The 17,262-nt window shown below is 44.2% G+C and overlaps 1 protein-coding gene across 8 annotated transcripts in view; it reads left to right on the top strand.

The window, feature by feature from the left end:
- zfhx3b (zinc finger homeobox 3b) overlaps window positions 1–17,262 on the top strand; it is a 139,191-nt gene that overhangs the window by 18,038 nt on the left and 103,891 nt on the right. For 2 of the 8 annotated variants that reach the window (XM_071488441.1, XM_071488442.1), the window contains one exon: window positions 122–221. The exons of 5 other annotated variants lie outside the window; for them this stretch is intronic. The gene's annotated coding sequence lies outside the window, so the exon portion shown is untranslated. Of the gene's footprint in view, window positions 1–121; window positions 222–6,152; window positions 9,701–17,262 lie in introns of those variants that run through there. One more of the 8 variants, XM_071488443.1, reaches the window with a different exon arrangement.

Consider the following 17,262-nt stretch of genomic DNA (forward strand, 5'->3'; position numbering starts at 1 on the left):
CAAAATGATCTCATGTTAAGGAATCGGCAAGTCAGCAGGGTCAGAGCAGAACCGCCATGACGACACTTTCTCCACAGTGATAACGTTGCCCTCCTTTCCCTCCCCTTCACTTCCTCTGCAGGGGAGCAGCAGAGAGGAGTCTGAACTGTATCTGTGCCCATTTACTCTGGACCACAATGGTACTGCCTTTGTCCTCTCACAGAACCAGACACAGTAATCAGGTGAAGATGGTCTCAGTTAAGATTAATTGTACCTTTTACAGTTGTGATGATTCAGAGCTGCATGGATAATCCTTCCATCTTCTTTAATCCTAAACAAACATGCGAACTGCCAAAAATAGCCAACAGAAAATAACTGTTTCCTGGATGTCATAGCAGTGTCAATGGGTGCCTGAACAATCCTTCACTCAGTTTCCCAGGCAGGATGCCATGGAGCATGGCTTAGGAACTGTATGTAAGAGTTCTGTGTGGGGAACCCAGACCCCAGCAGATTCCTTTTTAACAGTTCCGTTGGGAAAGTAGGCACTGTAAACAGATAATGGCGCTCATGCAGAAAGGGCCGGAAGTGGGAGGTCTCACTTGTCCAGACATTTAGCATGGGCATTCTGGGTGTGAATCTTTGGAAAGTCATGTGGGAGTGAGCGAGTTTGGCATTTTGCATTGATGTTGCTGCTCATTTACATTTCACTTCTCCCTGCCATGGGTTTGATGTAGGTAGACTTGGCTGCACGGATGAAATACCAACAGCTGGCTTATCAGCTGTTGAGGTGAATATTCTTGAGGCATATTTAGCAGAGCTCCGAAAGTGTGTTTGTGTTGCTTTCAGGTCACACACACTACTCTCAAGTGAATGTCTCTAGGTACAGCTACAGCTTATATCTCTTTTCTATCCTAAAATCACTCACATATGACCTGGCTCTTGCACTGTCTCTCCCCTGCACTACTTTCTCACCCTTTCTCTCTGTCTCCCTCTCTCCCTCACACACACATGTTCCCATAATTTATGGCTGCCGGGTCCTTGATCAATTGATAGCAGGGAATCCTTTGGTAAATAGAGTTTTAGACACATTGCCAATAGACTTGGTCTATTGATTGGAGTGTAAATTAAAAACTTAATCAGGTCTCCGAGATAAGATTTATCTCCGCCCCAAGCAAATTACAGGGCTGACTTGGAGACATAAAGGCAAGGCCAGTGGGCAGATGAGCACTGCCCCTTCGTGGGTGCCAAGTCTGGCCACGATTCTCTATCCTATCCCCATCTCACTGCTGGTGCCACTCTCCACCACCTCTAGGCTCACTTCCTCTTTGTCGAATAGACAGTGAAAAACTTTCAGTGTTGACATAATGGAAGTCTTTTCTTGTAATCTTTAGTTAAAAAAAGACTGGCTTAGACTAACACATTTTAAAGCATCTGGTAGACATATTTATCCAATATGTCTTTTTATTCCATGATGACTTTTAGTATGGCTGACCCAAGTGGGAAGTAGTTTTATTTCTTTATCATTTTATTCTGTTTAGCAGTTTGTCTTGTTCAGTCTTGTCAATATTCCCTCTCTCCCCCTCTTTCTCTCGCTCTCTCCTTCTCACTTTGTGTTTAATCACTTACTTTCATTGCTGCCTGTGATGAAATATGTAAATCATTACACCCAGCTTTTATTTCTTCAATAATATTCTCATCTTGTTGAGGTCATTTTACGCCACAATAAATTCATGCACATTCATACTCACATGCAATGTTGTCTATATTTTATATGTATTAAGACAATCCTTGGGATTGCACATTGATCAGTATATGGATTTCCACAGTAATTGCTGAGGGAAATTTTCTCTGTCTCTACTCTTCTTCATTATTAATATTGGGAAATGGGTATATATTCAAAATGTCTCTGAGTATAATTTCATTTTAAAATAACGAGAGCACTTTTAATTCATGCCAGCTAATACAGAGTAGCATGCATACTGAGAACAGGGCTTTCCTCAGGTTTCACAGATAAGAAAGACACACTTACGAAGAATCCCGGGATAGGTACCTCACAGGTATCAGTCTGGATCTCTTTAGTCTGTAATTAAAACACACACTTTTTTCTTGTGATTAAGGCCGGTATTAGGCTCCTCTCAGGGATTATAGCACTTCCCATTATCTTTGGTTATAGTCCTCATATACAGAAGCCATAGAAATGACATTGACCCAGAGAGAGAGAGAGAGACAGACAACGAGAGAGGAAGATGGAGGTTGAGGAGGTCACAAGTCCATTAGCAGATAACCGTAAAGATACATAAATATGAAAAATGTGCAGCACCCCTTAGGGCTATTATATTGGTGGTGAATATATGGACATCATTTTGGGTTTGTGAAGTGCTGTGTAAGTGTTAGGGGTCCCCAAAAGAGCCATGCAACCTAACCCATCCAGTGGCCACATAATGGTGGCCAACCTTTCTCTTTGTCTAGTTGTGGGGGAGGCTGAGACCATTAGTAATAGGCTTTTTGCCTGATAAGCCCGGAAAATACTCGTTTAGTTAGTGAAAGTGCAGAGGGATCTTGGCCTGATAAACCCGCTGTTTCCTTCTGTAATACCCGACAGCTAAAATCAATAGTTGGGATAATTCTCCCGCTAGTCGTCCAGTCTCCTTTATCTGCAGCCTTCCTCAACCCATGTACATGGGGGTGTTGGTTATCTGGAGTATGCCTGCGTTTATATTAGAGGTTAAATAGTTATACTTGCATATAACTTTGCCATTTGCTAATATTGCGTGCATTTCACCGTCTTCAGTGCCACCGTTTGACAGTAGTGGTCCAGAGGACGGCTCAACAATTGCCAAATGTTCATCTTAAACCTTGGCTATTCCCAAACTGGTCACTACCACCATTTTAGCACAGGGTTCCTGGAGGGTAAACTCATGATCATTTCATTGGTGTAAGGGTGCTCATGATGTGGGTCCAACTCCCAGCAATTGGCTCAGGTGTTGTCTCAGAGTGAGTGCATGTGTAAATCTGGTGGGAGGAAGTGGCTGTCAGCACCGTTTCAGCCCAGCTAAGATCCCCGTGCTCTGTCAACACAAGCTCTATGTTCTGACACAGGTGCTTGATTAGGTTTAAAAATACAGCACAGGTAGTGCCTCTGACACGGCTACAGGACTGAAAGGTCTCGACAAGAGACAAGAGACAGGAGAGGTCTGTCATAGAGTTAGGATACTAAGTGCATGAGGTTGATGACCCTGTATATATATTCAAGTTTTTTCACAATACGTATATGTATATATGTTATGTCCACGATTTGCATTCTCCATACACCTTGGTAGGAGGTGAAATTGCGCCAGACTGCCTGATTAGGCAGGTCCTACTTTAGCAGTGTTATCATTTTGCTGACAGGCTCTCCCAGAGTTAGTTTCTGTGTAATCTCTCTGGCCATCACAGCACCGCTGTAAAATACAGCCTCAGGTGTTAGTGGGAAGGGTGGTTAGCCTGCGACACCGTTACCTAAAGTGCAGTGTATTAAAAAGCAGTCAGGGCCCTGGATCACAGTATATCACAAGGGAGAGGCAGCGATAAGGCCTGCCTGCTCGCCCGCAGATCAATGAAGGTTACTGACATCATATCACAAAGTGAAAGCGAGTACTGCACCCCTAGCTATTTATCAGCAGTGGATCAGACATGAAAGGGGTGGAGGGGAGAGAGGACAAGACAGGACAGCACTTTCCCCCAGTGTTGGGGGCTCAAGCCCCGACTCCTCCTCTCCTACCCAACCACTGGCTCCTCCCCTGGACCGCGGTGGCTCACATATGACAGAAGACTGACAGTGACAACTTTTTCTGGCATGGGCAACCACACAAGACTTTTGTCTCGTGTTCTCTGCGTGTCTCTTTCACTTCCTTCCTTTCTACTTCTGTATTTGAGTCTGTAAAATTACTTCCAAGGTCCTTGATTATCAATCGAATTCAAACATTTTTATTTGAGAATTTTAATCCCCTTTGTAAATAGTGGGCCTTTGTCCTTAGTCTAATTTTCATCCTGTAATCTGCAGCCACCTGAGGCACCACAGGCCCATTGATTTTAGTTGTTGCATGTTAGGTTAGAAAGACACAATGTCCGAGATACAAGATGACTTCATCCACTGTACACTTATCTGTAACCCCCTTTCCCTCTTCTCTTTACCTTTCCACAGCTTTATCGGTTTATTGCATTATATATCATAAAGTCCCCATTCTCCTCACTTATGCCTGCATTAGTATGGTGCTATTGAGCTGTATGTACGTGCGAATGCACTTTTGCGTGTCCATGCGTAGGAGATCATGCTTACAGGTACTGTATGAGTTCCATTTATCAGCTGCCTGGGGCACAATGTGGAGGATTTCCCCCAATGGGTTAGTGTGTAACTGCTCTGTCAATACATGCTTGTCAAGGCTGGGAGAGTGTGGGGGAAAAAAGGCCCCTCACTCCAACGCACTGAAGCCACTTATTGAGCAGCCAATAGCTATTTACCTCTTGACGGTGGCAGGCAGAGAGGGGGCCCAGCCCAGCAAGAGGAACTCTGTGGCTCATTCCCCACACCCAGGATTTCACTGCTACTAGCTTGCTCTGAACCAAGCCCATCCTGAGCCAGGAAGCAGAACCAGTGGCTCAGACAGGAGACAGGGAGGTCTGTGTTTATGTGGAGCAGGTTGTCCTCTCCTGGCTCCTGGTCTTTGCAGGTCCTGGCTGTGTGTGCAGCTTGCTGCTGTAAAGCCCTGCTTCCTCTCTGGAATCTCGGTGTTGACAGAGAGCATCTGGGCCCTGGGAGAGCTTCCAGCCTGCTGGGTCCTCACATGTACACACACAAAGGGAGGGATGGAGGGGGGTGGGGAGTAAGAGAGTTAGAGCGCAGGTTTCAGTTAATACACTGTATACCATCTTTGTATAGCCTTTCTAACTTTGCTGTGCACATTGACCTGTACCCATGGACCTGTCTCCCTGTCTTTTCCGCTCGTCCTTTCACCACAAGCGCCAAAAGGTGGTATGTTTTATGAATGGGTGTTTTGATGGGTGTTTCTTTTATCCTCACATACTATGATTCAACAAAGAAAAGAATGTTGTCAAGGAGGTGTTCATCTTTCCTCTTCTCCTTTTGTTTTCGTAGTCCTTCTTGCTCTGGTGAAAATCCCCCTTTTTTGTGGGCTGTGCAAATCTTTGCACTGTGTTTTAGAGTTGTGGGTCGCCTGTCAGGACATGTCCCATATACCTGAGTCACAGAAGGATTAGTTAACCCTCACAGCACTATTGAGGAAGAGTCTGCCAAATTATGCACAGCTGGGCTTTAGCTATGAAACAGAGCAGAATGAAAACAGTCAGCCCTAACAGAGTAAAATGTGCCACACATACCCATCAGTTCAGTCCCACAGGCTTCATCATCCTCTCACAGCCAAATCGTATATGTATTTCATATATATTAAACTGAAATGAGATGTCAGTTTTGCACAAAGTAAGCCATACAAGAGCAGCACAGCGAGATGTCCCACTGTTAAAGAACAGCTGTGCAAACAAAGAGAGGGGGAAAAGAACAAGAAAAACACATTATATCAACATTTAACAACAGTTGCTCTGTAATCTGGTATTACTTCCACAAGCAAAGGAGGGGCCTGTGTCAGGCCAAAACGAACTTGGATACTGTTGTGGCAGGAGGAAGCCAAGTGCTTTCAAGAGGTTAGCCCAAGATGTGAAGGTCCACAGACTCATCTTAATCCAGGAGGCTTGTACTTAATCGCTTTTGATGTGCATGTGAACATGACCTGCTTCAACATTCCAGCCCTGACCATACCAGGTTCAGAAGACCAGGGCAAGGCTGAGTAGAGGGGCAGGGGTGAGGGGGGTTGGGTGGTGGGGGTGGCTTCAGCTTGTACTAATTGGCTGCCAGGCTTGTCTATACAGCCTGGGGCAAAAGGAATACCCTGCTGTCAACCCCCAAATGTCTTCCAACTGTCCTCTTCCAAACTCCCTTTCTTTTCTCCAGGCCTTCTTGTGTCTCTAAAATTTGATGTGTGTCTGTGTGCATGCGTGTATGTGCACATGCATGTACGTGCTACACTGTGTAAGCTGGCACATTATAAAGGGGAATTCCAGTGAAAGAGAGAAGTTGAACAGAGAAGGGTCTGTCCCATGGGTTTTGCGGTGGGTGGCATCCTAGCATTCTTCTTTGTGTGTGATTTCTGCCCACAGTGACCCTGTGTATGTCTCTGGTGTGGTCAGTGTTTTATTACTGGCTGATGGCACATAGGACTCTTATATGGAGCATGAGAACTCCCATCTGCCTTGAGTTCACTGAACTTATTGTGGAGGTTTGAGAAGACTTGAAATTGTTGTCAAGCCAGGCTTTGGGAGACTAAGTTAGAGAGATTTGGCTGAGGCGGGCAAGGGCTTTGCAGCCAGGCAGTCATCCAGAGTGACAGAGCACAAAGATGGAAAGGGAAAGACGAGGGTAATAGGAGCAACAGGGGATTAACAAATGAGAAGTCATGACTTGGCATCTGCAAGTGTAGTTCACACACAGACACACATGTACACACACATTGGTGTAGTGAGGAGAAAAGGCTGGCACACTGTAACATCTTGCCAAAGCATTGGAGAGGAGTGCAGGCTACGGGTATGCCTCTTCCTGTTTTGTCCCTTTGTGTGTGTGTGTGTGTGTGTGCGTGCTGTGCTGTGTTGTAGAGTGGTTCAGGTGCGGTTAATGTTGGCACCAGATCCTCAGGCCCACGGCAATAAACAACAGAGCAGGCAGGAGGCCAGATGCAACTCCACAAACTTTTAACCTCTCCCTCAGTTAATCCCTTGCCACACTAGTAACTCTTTCTTTTTTTAACTCATTCTTTCACCTCTCACTCTCTCTCTGTTCTTTATTTCTCCTCCCACTGCCTTCTCTTCTTTCTTTCTTTCTCTCTCTCTACTTTAGTCCCACTCTCCTTTTAAGTGAAGTCAGTGTGCTGACCTCTAAATAAAGGCTGGAACACTACAGCTGTTACCAACTTCAAACAGCCAATGGCTCAGAGTGGAGCCTGTGCGGGTGTTAGGGGTAGAAATAATGTGCCTATTAAAACTAACTTAGAGCCCTCTTTACTCTCAAGGCTCCCTGGGTCTAAGTTGACCACACCAAACCAGGCTTGATACTTACTTCAGCTCAGCCGAGACAATCACAGTGCAGCCAGGCCTAACCCACCCCAGTGTGAGATAAAGAATGAGCTAAGACAAAGACACTGTTCATTTTGAGTCCACAGTATCTGTATGATTTCCACTCTTTGATATGATCTTTCCATGGTGGAGGGCAATAACAAAGGGTCACCTACACTTCCTCACATTAGGCGCCAGTTACATCATTTGACTGGACGTCACCTCATTTAGCCTCATGCAAAACCTTCGAGGCCCCCAAATTATACACTGGTGGTTAGTTCTCTGTTCAACACCATGCTTTTATGTTTCTTTGTCCTGGCGCACACAACAGTTAAACAGGAATAAAGAACAGCAAGTTCACAAGGGCACTGTTAAGTTTTTAAACAAATGAATGCGTGCTGGTCATAGTTGTTATTAGTTAGATGTAGATCAGTGGAAAAAGTTAACCTCTGTATTCATGGAACAAGTTAGACTGACAAAACCCAGGTCTGGTTCACAATGAATCATCCACCTCAAGCCCATATTAATAGAACTTGTAAAAATGGAAGCTGTCTTTTATCCAAACACTCACAGAATGTCTTTATGATACAAAGGCTGAGCCAGAACCAAAATGGAAAGCATTAGGATTAGTCACCCCACTCCCATGTTTGTTGTCTCTGGTTATAAAGGGAAAGGTTTCATGATTTATTATCTGTACAGATGGCTCTCATACCTTGACCTACCCCCCCTAACCTAAGTAACTTTTAAATTTAGATTCTCAGTCTTTCTTCAGAGAGCTCCCCTATGGGGCGGCTGCCCTTTCACTCGGTTATTGTGCTTCCCGTGGACTCTATTGCCTACTGAAGCCCCTTATTTGCTTAGTGCACAAGCAAAAATAAGCAAGGAAACATCAGTTCAGTAAATTTGTGTTAAACACAGTTATGCAATTTGTTTAAAACCTTGCTTGAAATGTAATTCAATAATGAAATGACCATGTAGAACTTTTGTCATAAGCATTAATCAATGTTCAGAACACCAAATTACTGTCCAGTGCTTGATTTAATTATGCTGTAATGTTTCTCTGTAGTAAACCACACTCATTGCCTTTAGATAGAAATTAGATGTTATAAGCTGGTTGTTATGACATTTGTATGTCACCCTTGTTGCATATTACCTAGTGCACTTTGTTTATAGGCATTATTATCTGCAGGTCCTCCGTTTTCTGTGTGTATGTTTTGTACGCATGTGTTTGTCCCTTGCGAAAAATAATTACAAGGTGTACGGGTTGTCATTATGAGCCTGGCTGTCCGACCGTCCCCCTGACTACATGGCTGCAGTAGGTTAATTATATGTCTGATGTCGATGATGTCACCATGTTGGCAAGTTTTTCCCAGTCTGGTGGACACAGATTTACTCATGGTGGGCTGAACTCGGTCTTGATGCTCCCCAAGTTTTGATAACCACTTGGTTTTTCCCTTTTATTGTTTCATTCTTATTTAAAAAACTTGTTTTCAAAGAGAGGCCATTACTTCGGAGCTGTTCTTGTGATTTACCAAGAGAATCATTTCTGCACATGGCCCTCTTCCTCCTGGTGTTTGTTGTATGTCTCAGATTAGTACTGTGCATGTGGTTATTTGACTTGACTGTTGAAAAAACGGATAATCTCTACAACTCTAACAAGAATGGACTTGTGCCACAGATAAATAGGAAAAAATGTAGTCTTATTTGTGTTGTGTGACTCATATTATTCTCAAAATATCCCTCTTGACATTTTCTGAATGGTTACAGGTATCACAGGGCAGGGTTTCAAAAGTAAAAGGAAGTATTAAAAAAGTTATAAGTCACTCATGTTTGGAAACAGATTCTGTAGTTTTATTAAAGCAGAAGAAGTACATGTAGAATGCATTCCAGGTTGAAGTGAGTGAATGAGCAAGTCAAGGAATGGACATAACATTCCTTCTGGAACACCTGAGAGGTTAGGCGGATGGTGGCTGTAAGCTAAGAGAATGCTGAGTGCAAATCTCTGTCGACAAGCTGTGCCTCCTGCTCTGCTCCACCTGGGGAATGTGTTACCTAATGGGCCACAAAACTGCCTGAAGACCGCAGCTCTCTTATCGCTGATATTAGATGACCCTGCAAAAAACCAGGAATCCATCATGAGGAATAAGACCCTTGCAGAAAAGTGGGATTGAAGGCTTTTCTCTTTTTCTGTGGACAGAAGGAAAGAATGGTAGGTAATGTTATCTTGTTCACAGTTACAAGAATCCTGCTTGCAGAGGCTATGGGTTTCAAGTTTCTAATATGTATATAAAGTTTCACTGCACAATGGATCTTTTGTCTAGAGCAAACTGAACACTCCCCCTCCTTCTTTTCCTCCCCTCTCTTGTAAAAAAAATGCATTCATGTGCTTGTGGGGCTGTGAGGACTCAGGTTTCTGCTATCTTTGTGTGCCATGTCGTCACTCGCCCCCACAAGCTGAAATGTGCATCTTGCACAGGCAGGCGCACTGCCAGGGCTGCTTCCAGCCATGGATTAGGGAGAATCCAGGAAACAACGGACTCCTGACAAAACAGCAGCATGACAGGTAACTGAAGTTGCACTGGGGAGAGAGGAGGCAGACGATAATTACAGAGCTTTTTGTTTTCTGGGCACTCTTAGCTGGCTACTTAAGTGCCTGATCTGAAATCTGTGCCTTGTAATTACAGTAGTGGGCCCCATTAGGGCAGAGGTCTTGGTGGGGATTATTCTCCTTCTCTTCTTTCCTCTGTATGTGTGTGTGTGAGACCTCCATACCTCCTCCTGTGTCATGTAGAAACCACAGCAGTCAGGGCAGGAGGAGGAGCAGGAATTAGCCTTCCCCTTTTCTGACTGTCCTGTGTGCAGAGTCACATTCACACTTACTGTCAGATCCCAGAGCCACTGAGATCGTTCCATGACCTGTACTTAGTGTGTCTGCCTTTCCTTCTCCCTCCTCCGTCTCCCTTTCTCCAGCTCCATAATACCTTTGCTCCTCGTGCTGACGCTGGGAGATTTGTGTTGATTATGACAGGGTTGTCACAGTGATGAGTGTGCAGCGTGGCGTGTGTCATGTCGAGTTGACAGGGACTTTTTGCTTGGCGTCTGTGGAGATGGGTTGCGGTGAGGCTGGCCTATACACCACAAGAACTGTGTCACCAGGTTGATGGAAGAATGCCAAGAGATTTGCTGGTGGAGTTCAGAGGATAAACCTTGGTGATACCTTGGCACATGAATGTATTATCCTACCTACTAGACAGAGAAATACAGAAACAGATTGAAAGAAACAAGAAACAGAGAGGGACAGGAAGGCAGAAGTGGCCATGTGACCCGAGATGGAGCTTTAAATGGGTCAGTGTAGAAGGGGTCATCAAATGCTGCCAACCTCTAGGCACAGAAACACAGATCTAGCAGTCAACATTAGATAGATCCTGCCTCTTTAAGCTGCTAGCCCTCCTAATAGATTCTTAAGCACTGGCTTTAGTGCATGTTAAACCAGGATTACCCAATCAATTATGGTCAGTACAAACAAGGATTACTTAAAACAGTACATTTTTCTTGTCGAGAGGCTAAAAGCAGGGTAAATGGAAGAAGCAGCGCTGCTGTTGATGTGAAGAGCAGTCACAATGGGGTCATGATGACCCCATACATGGGCACAACAGGGAAAGAAGTTGAATCCTCATCATTTTTAGCTGATAGATTCAGAGCTTTGAGGAGGAGGGTCTTATACATTTTTGCAAATTTTCCTGCTCAGTTTTCATTCTTTCATCTCCTCAACATGGCACATGTTGAGGAGACAAAATCTGCTGCATGTATTTGTATGTGTTTGTAATGTTGCCTAGCCATGTAGGTTGTGTTAAGAGTAAAATTTTTTCAGTAGGTGTTGAGGTCTGTGAGAGTGGATCAACCCTCAAACATACTCGCCCTTTTTCTGAACTCAGCTTTTGTTTACATTTAATCACAATCAACAGCTGTAACCTCCTTCACAATGCCCAACAAGTAAGGACATATATATACTTGCCAAACCAGATCCCTGCACTCATGTGTGTCTGTGTTTACACATTTGGTCTCTCCCGCAATAACGGCTACACAAGCCGTAGATACTGAAAATACACAACCTTAGTAGCCAGTGTGGACCAGTGAACCACAGCTATTGTCTTGCAGTCCTTAGACAGCAGTAAGTATGTGTCATTAGAAAGGATATGCAATGGCTTTGAATGAGCTTATGTGTCATCTTAACCTCTGCACATGTGTCAGTCTGTCTTAAGAGAGCAGCAAAGGATGTGGAGAGTTCTGCAGGATCTTACCCAGTCAGAACTGTCTCAGAACTCTCCTCTCTCTCTCTCTCTCCCTGCCACGCACACAACCACACACACACGCACGCACGCACGCACACACACACACACACACACACACACACACACACACACACCCTCCCTCCCTCTCTCTCTCATTCAGTTTTCCCCATGTTGTCAGTCAGTGCTGAGTGACTGGTGACTAACAGCCCTCTCCTGTGTAAAAGGTCAGCAGGCTCCTTGGAAAGAAAGAGTCAGCTGTCTTTTCGGAAAGCAACTGTTCTCAGAGCATTCAGTTTGTCTGTCAGTCAGTCTGTCAGTCAGCCATTTCTAATCAGAATACATTGTTAATGGCGGAGAAGGATTTTGACTCAGTGGGGTCTAGATAGTGTTTGTGACAGGCAAGGACTTGTAGTAACTTAGTCCTGACAGAGTGAATAATTTTATGACCACAGCCAGACAGGAAAGGCAAGGTGTGCTGTTCCTCAACCGTGCATGTGGCATCACTGCCATTATCAAAAGCTGCTGTTTAATAGAGCTTCTTCCAAGGGCTTCATATATCAAATTATGTTTTATACTTGGAGCTAATTAATATAGAGCCCTCTGTTTGACTGGTTGGGTGGCAGACAAACGGTTTGAAACGCAGCTTGTTTAATGTGAAGCAAATGTTAACTAAGTGCTGTGGAGCTAAGTGCTAGTGTTTTGGTCATATGAAAATAACTCACCAAATTAGTGAATTCAAATGCAATTCAAAGGTAAAACAACCTCCCTACCCTTCTAAGAAAAGTGACTGTTTGTCCCCATTTTGAAATGAATCTTACTTAATTAAGAAGCAATGAGAGTGCACAGATAGCATTCCTTAATTAGCTTAAGCTGGCTGCTGTAACCAGATCCACTGCATTAATGACAACACAGCCCCTGTGAAAAGCATCATTGTTCTCAAGATAATTGTCCTTTTAGTTAACGCGGCCCGGGAAGGGCTCTCCTTGTTAGAGGAGCTGGCGGGACCAAGGACAGCCGGAGGCTGGGAGGCGACCGGGACTGATACTGGCCCAGTGCCCGTTGTGACAAGCCCACTTGTGCCCTCTGCTGAAATCCCCTTGGTATGCAGTGGAATTAGCTGTCCCCAGGGTGTGGCACCAGGGGATGGTCATTAATTATATACCCTGAATCTTAACGAATGAGGAGCAATCAATAAAATAAAGCAGATGTATGCAAATAGCATGCTGATTATACTGCCTAATGACATGTCATGTTGTTGGCGGGAGAGAGCTCAGGGAATAAAAGTAAGGAAGGAGATGGAGGTATAAAATGAATAGAAATACCAGTCTTGTCTCATGTTGAAAGTATGCATGTGTTCAGACATTAACACTGTAAACACCTTTGCTGCATTTGCAGTAGATATTCCTGTACCTTTGAACCTGCACTGTTTCATTAGCTCGTTAGATTCTATTTCAGATCTTATCATTGCAGTTTTATGTTTCTTTGAGAGACAGGGTGCAGTGACTGTCGGCCAGGAAATGGTGTGAGACTTAAGGGTTGTGTTGGCTGGAATTTGAGCAAGATAGGGTAAACTCTGGTGCAGTCTGAGGTGTAGGGGTGTTAGTGGCACTGCTGTTGGAAGACTGATAAGGGCTATAAGGGAAAAGAGGAGAGGTTGGTTCACCTGCATGGAACTCTGCCCCTGCACTGAGATCTCCATTGTATCCAGCCAGCTGGAGCTGTTGGAAACTCTATACCTGCCTTTAAGCAGTGAGGGAGGGCAGCCAAGAATTAACTGCTGCCTCATCCTGGCAGCCGTCAAGGATGCTGTCTGCCTCCATTCATGGCAAGCGTGAGAGGGCAACCAGGGAGGAACAGAGAGGGGAGGGGAAAGAAACAGTTTTGCTGGCAATGTGTGTCACAAAAACCTGAAAGAAATTAGGGAGAAATGGGACTAACAGTATAGAGACTAATGTGTCTTGGTTGGGCTCTATACATGTATGTGGAGATTTTCTCTGCACAACAGAAGTACAAGAGAAAAATGCACATCTGCACTTCCTTAAAATATATATATAGAATATAGGCCATATTGGTCAGTAATGTTGATTACATGGCTCAGCTATTTCTCTGTTTAGACTTTACTCAGCTTAAGAATATTTTATCTACTTTGAAAAGTCTTAACACAATGCAGTTACCATTTGGCTGCAATGAAAACCTTTGAAATTTGTAGATGACACCTCCAATTACATAAACTGAGGAAAAAGTTCTGATTTGTTACAAAATTGACAGCAAAGTTGAATGTGTTTACCTACACTACAGTAAAAGTCCAGCTCTGATAACTGATGACTGATAACCTGTACATAATGTATATCACAGTATATTGCCATAGCCTAGCTAGACCCAGGGTTTGATTATGCACCCCCATGGTCTTCCAGTTTTTCTTCAGGACAGTGAAATCTAAGACCTGGGCTCTTCAGGAGGCCAGGACAGTCCAAGGAGAGGCCAGGGAACAGGTGGTGACCCTGTGCTGCTTGGGAGTATATTATTGACCAGGATCCAGGGACCAGATTGATTACTTTATTGTATTGCCATGAACCTCAGTGGCCAGAGACCTCTGGTTGACCCTGGCCGGACAGAGCATCGCAGTGACCCTCACCTTAGCTAAAGAGTTATGTGGCTTTGACCTGCTCCCTAATGGGGAGGTCTTGACCTGCTGAGCCACTGGCTTCAGTACAGAGGTAAAGTGGGCCTATGCCTCTCCCTCTCTGGTGTCAGTTGAGGTAATTTAGAGGCTGGGGGTAGGCCAGGGTCTTGCGGGGGCCACCTTGTTTTTGGACTGACTGTGTCCTGACTTTAGACCTTCCTCTGACCCATCAGTGTTCATTGTGTCAGCAAGATGGGCAGAGCAAGGGAAAATGTTAATTAATCTTCACCAAATTACACAAAAACGGTGGAAAATCAATAATCTCTATCAGATGTCCTCACTTCCAGCTAATGGTTCAGATAGATGCTCATGGTGTAGGGAACTGATAGTTTTAATACTGCATTACAATGCTAAAAAAGGATTTTTGTTATCTATTAATGATAATAATTTTAAAGAAAGTTGAAAAGAAAAGTCTAATTTTATTTTTGATTTTCTGCATGTAGGACTTTGACATAGCAAGTGAAATCTCACAGTGCCTTTTGTGGTGCAGCACTTTCTGGGCTGGATTCCACGCTGACTAACCTTGTGTCCTGTATAAACAGGGAGAGACAACAAGCAACATAAGGGAAACAGCCTTTACTCTGGTAGAGGCCGTTTCCCTTACCACCACTTCCTACTTCCACTTAGCTGACAGACAGAATATCTGTCAGGCAGGTTTTTCCTGTGCTCTACATACTTTTTTAGTTGTCAGCTGCAGCTTCTCATCAGAAAAAACAACCATGCACTAAACAAGCAGGGTAAACAGTTGATTCTGTGATGTCTCTCCTTCTACCCCTCACACTATCTCTCGTCTTTTATTGCTTTTGTTTAATTTATTCATTTCTTCAGTGGAAGTTTTCCAAGATTTCCATCAAAAGATGCATTGCGAGAAAAGGATGTTTAAATGTTTGAATATCTGAGTTTTATTTTTAACAGTGTACGATGCATTGCATCCAAGCTACCCTACCGACAGTATGAACAGCAAAAACATCCACCCACTTTACAATGCAGATTTATTTCTCATCGCCATCTTTAGCACTTGTTTCTCCCAAATAAATGGGAGGCATGGCTGTTGAGTGGAGAAGAATTGATTTACTTTCTGTTTGAAGTGGATACTGTAGTCCTGTTCAAAGCAGAATGTGAAGGCCACTTATCTTTAGAGCAAGTGTCTCCTCACAACTGAGCGCAGTGGTTAGGAAACCCTCTTGTTGCATTACTTTTTGCAAAGGAAACATCCATGCAAGTGAACAATCAACGCTGGGCATAGTCAGCCTTTACTACTTTAATTTCCTTCACCAGTCCACATTTTGTGCCGTCTTGTATCATTCTTACCTTTTTTAAAAAAAAATTCAGCACAAAGTGCAGCCTGGAAATAGAGTCACTGATTCTTTTGTAGCATGAGTCTCCAAGATGGTACATGTTAGAAAGGCCTGCTTGCAGACTAGTGTGTGACTCATTAGGAAGGTAGGGGTCTGGCAGCAGGAGACAAGAGGTAGGTAGTGTGTTTTATGGGTGCTTCCTGCATACCTGCCCAAAAGAGGGGAATGCATGACCACACCCACTCAACTGCAGGCGTCGTGGCTAATTACTGATAATCATATGGTGATGGGCAGGACAAACAGATGTTCCTGCAAATACCCCCCTCTCTGTACTACCACCTTAACACACCCAGTCCACTTCTTTTTGTTATACAAAAACATTTCTTAACTAAGCGGTTAAACAAGAATGCTGTCAACATTAAGCAGCATTTCTGATGCTTCTGCAAAAAGTGCATCGCGCTCCATCACCCACTCTCCTCTTACTATGTCCCAATTAATACTCAGCCCCATTACATTGATTGAGAGAGGTGTAGTATTGGCTAGGTGGGCCATGAACACATTGATCATATTGACCCACCATGTGAACCATGAGAATATGTTGAGCTGCAGATTTCTCACTCCCAACAGTGGATTGAAAAAATTGCCCGTGGACATGAGGATGTTGTATATTGTATGTGTATGTGCGTATTTATATCTGTGTGCCTGTTTGGATTGGGCGTGGCTGTGCTGTGTTGTGACAGGTTTCAGCACATGGGCTTTCATGTGGTTTTAAGGATCTAATAGGCACACGCCACACCTAAACTATATTCTTTGGGGGCATGCACTATAGAAGTGTTGGCTCCCCCTTAATCTAATCCTCCCTAGCCCCTTGCCTACACATACACACACACACACGCACACACACACATACACACACACACTACCTTATAGCCAGTCAAAGGGCAAACCGCTGCCCCACCTCCTGAAGGTGCACCTGGCATCTGCGAGTCCACTCCAATTACATCTCCCCAATTACAGGTTATGAACCAATTAGTCACCCTCTCGTTTTACACTGCCCCTATCACTCTCCCTCCTCACAGCTCAAATATGGGGCATCTGTTAGAGATGGGGCATAGGGTTCTGTCATTGACAACATGCAGGGGGTTGCTGGTCTGGGGCATTTGCTGGTCAGCGTAGCTCGAGGGACATTGTATAGTGTTGTTCTTTTTTTCTTTTGGTAGAGATAATGGTTGACATGTAAATACCTCACCCAGAACAGCTGTCTGGAGGCAGTTGCCTTAGCAAACTCCAGCATGCACATACATTGTAAGGAACATAATTTAAGCTGTCAACCTGTAATTTGTAGTGGCACTCAACTTGAACTTTCAGGGTGAGCCAGTTGCCTCTGCTCTAATTCTCACCTCCTTGCTAACATGTTTTTTCGGTGTGTATGTGCGAGGACATGAGCACAAACGTGGATAAGCAAGTTTGCTCATGCACGCATGAATGAGTGGGTGTTTTTTTTTATTGTTGTCTTATGTTTTTTTATGCTTTGTTTCTGTCTGTGGTATGTGGTGAATTTCTTTGTGTGTGTGTGTGTGTGTGTGTGTGTGTGTGTGTGTGTGCATGTGCGTGTTTGTGTGTGCGTGTGTGGGTGTGTATATGTGTGTGTGTGTGTGTGTGTGTGTGTGTGTGTGTGTGTTTTGCAGTGTCTATATGTCTATCCTCCCAGCCTTATGGCTTAATTCCCAGTAGTAGCTGGCATGTGTAAAGACTCTTAGCTATGCCCAGTGCACTGGCACAGCAGCCTGAGTGGAAACTCACTGCTCCATAGCAAGAATTCATTCACAATATTGTACAGTATCTGGCTGCT

The sequence above is a fragment of the Trachinotus anak genome, unplaced genomic scaffold (genome assembly GCF_046630095.1).
Source record: "Trachinotus anak isolate AG129_WGS33_773 ecotype Australia unplaced genomic scaffold, CSIRO_AGI_Tana_v1 ptg000011l, whole genome shotgun sequence".
In the NCBI taxonomy this organism is placed as follows: Eukaryota; Metazoa; Chordata; class Actinopteri; order Carangiformes; family Carangidae; genus Trachinotus; species Trachinotus anak.